Source organism: Scylla paramamosain, unplaced genomic scaffold, assembly GCF_035594125.1.
Source record: "Scylla paramamosain isolate STU-SP2022 unplaced genomic scaffold, ASM3559412v1 Contig4, whole genome shotgun sequence".
NCBI classification, from domain to species: Eukaryota; Metazoa; Arthropoda; class Malacostraca; order Decapoda; family Portunidae; genus Scylla; species Scylla paramamosain.
The window spans coordinates 3,505,516-3,507,500 of NW_026973669.1; the positions used below are offsets into that span (position 1 = coordinate 3,505,516).

General features: G+C 55.9%; 1 protein-coding gene across 2 annotated transcripts in view; it reads left to right on the forward strand.

The window, feature by feature from the left end:
* Window positions 1-673: 673 nt before the first annotated feature.
* The window catches only part of LOC135096404 (ELAV-like protein 1), a 69,648-nt gene continuing 68,336 nt past the window's right edge, over window positions 674-1,985 (forward strand). The window contains exon 1 of one of the 2 annotated variants that reach the window (XM_063997884.1): window positions 674-833. The gene's annotated coding sequence lies outside the window, so the exon portion shown is untranslated. The remainder of the gene's footprint in view (window positions 834-1,985) is intronic. The other variant, XM_063997886.1, reaches the window with a different exon arrangement.

Consider the following 1,985-nt stretch of genomic DNA (forward strand, 5'->3'; position numbering starts at 1 on the left):
GAGAGAGAGAGAGAGAGAGAGAGAGAGAGAGAGAGAGAGAGACTTAAGAAAACAATATTATAGATTATTAAACTACCATGCAAGCGAAGAGAGAGAGAGATAGAGAGAGGAAGAAAGCGCTAGATTCAAACAGAACTAGAGAGAATTAGAGCGAGAGATTGAGCTAGCTTTAACGAGGCAGGTGTGGGCGGCTGTTAGGCAGGTGGGTAATCACACAGACAGACAGACAGACAGACAGACCTGATTCAAACTCCGCCATGATAATAAGCTGTATCGTGTTGGAGAGGCAGGAACCAAGAATTTAGCCGTTCCCCTCCTTCTTCCTCTCCTCCTCCTCCTCCTGTTGCCTCCCGCTGGACGCCTTCCTCTTCCAGTGATAGCAAATGCACTAAACCTCCCTTCCAGAGCTGGGCTGGAGCGGGACGGGACCTGGAATGGGGAGAATCAATCCAGAGATAATGTTGAATTTCCCGCCATCCTGCAGACGCCATGTTACGCATTTTCCTGATCACTCCGCGCTAACAACAAGTCCCCAGTTTTTAGAGCTCTCCTAGCTTCTCCAGGGGGTTTCGGGGGGTTTTACCTGGTGGGGTGGATCTGTGTGAGTTATTCCCGCAGGGTGTGGGTGGATGTACGGGCGTGGCAGGGGCGTAAATGGGCGGTGCGTGAGAGAGGGAGGGATTAGAGAGGCCCGCCAGTCAAGCAGCGGCTGTCCCTTTTGGCGTGTCCGTGGCCAGCTTTCCTCGTCGCCCTTTGCCTGTTTTTCCTGAGTTTCCTTAAGTTTTTCAGCCTGGGGAAGCCGTAGGACGCCCCTCCGCCCCCCGCAGAGGCTGGTAAGTGTGACTTGAGGCGTGGCAGGGTATAGCAGGGGAGAGCTAAGCAAGTATTGATTTGTGGCAGGGAAGGTCCGCGCCATTCTACATGTAGCTTACCACGTGCACCGTCCCCTCACGTGTACCCTGCACCACGCCCTTCCCCGTGCACCCTGGGGCCTGGGGGCGTGGTGCGGGGCGGGGCCGGGCTGGGGCTGGCAGGGCACGGCAGGGGAAGGCTGGGGAAGGCAGGGAAAGGCCACAATTAACAGGAAAATGTGTGGGCGGACATGACGGGATGAAGACGGGTTTGTATCGGGTGGTGGACCCCGCATTTTTTTTCGTGGTTTTTCGTAATTTACTGTCTCTCCCGCCTTCCCCCGGGGTTGTTACGCTAGGGGAAGCTGGGGAAATGTTGCGGCTTGACTAGGGAAGGGTGAGGCAGATTGGGGTAGGCTGGGGAAGGCGGGGAAGACTGCAAGTGACAGTTGGGGGCGGGCCGGGAGGACACGGTACCTGGAACAGCCGCCTGTCGTGGCAACCATTGTATTTTTACGTGTTCTAGCGCTTGTAACCTGCCTCCTGACCTGCCTTAAGGGTGTGCAGGCTGGGGGAGGCTGGGGGAAGGTCAAGGCTACGCTGGGGAAGGCTCATGTCGTCTGGGGAAGGCTGGGGAAGACAAAAGCAAGAGAATAAGTTAATTTTCCTAACCGGTACCATCGGGCCGTAACATTTTTCAATATTTCCGCCCCCCATTCGCCCCCCAGTGTACCCCAGTGCCTGTGCTCGTCCCCAGGGGTGCCAAGGGGAGGGGGCAGCGCGGGGTGGCACAATGGGGCGGGGCAGTGCCAAAAAAACCGGGAAAAATTTTAAAAAACCATGATCTTTTTCAGGGTTTTTGAAATGTAGTCTAAATTTAAGCTGGTTTTTGCGGGGCAGTGCGGGGCTAGGGGCTGGGGCGGGGCTGCTGGGGCGGGGCTGCCACCTGTTATGACAAGGCGGGGCACGGCCTGATGGGGCGGGGCAGCTGTGCGGGGATGGGGGTACCTCTCTCTCTCTCTCTCTCTCTCTCTCTCTCTCTCTCTCTCTCTCTCTCTCTCTCTCTCTCTCTCTCTCTCTCTCTCTCTCTCTCTCTCTCTCTCATGGTAATAGTAGTTATATGTCTGCTTTAGA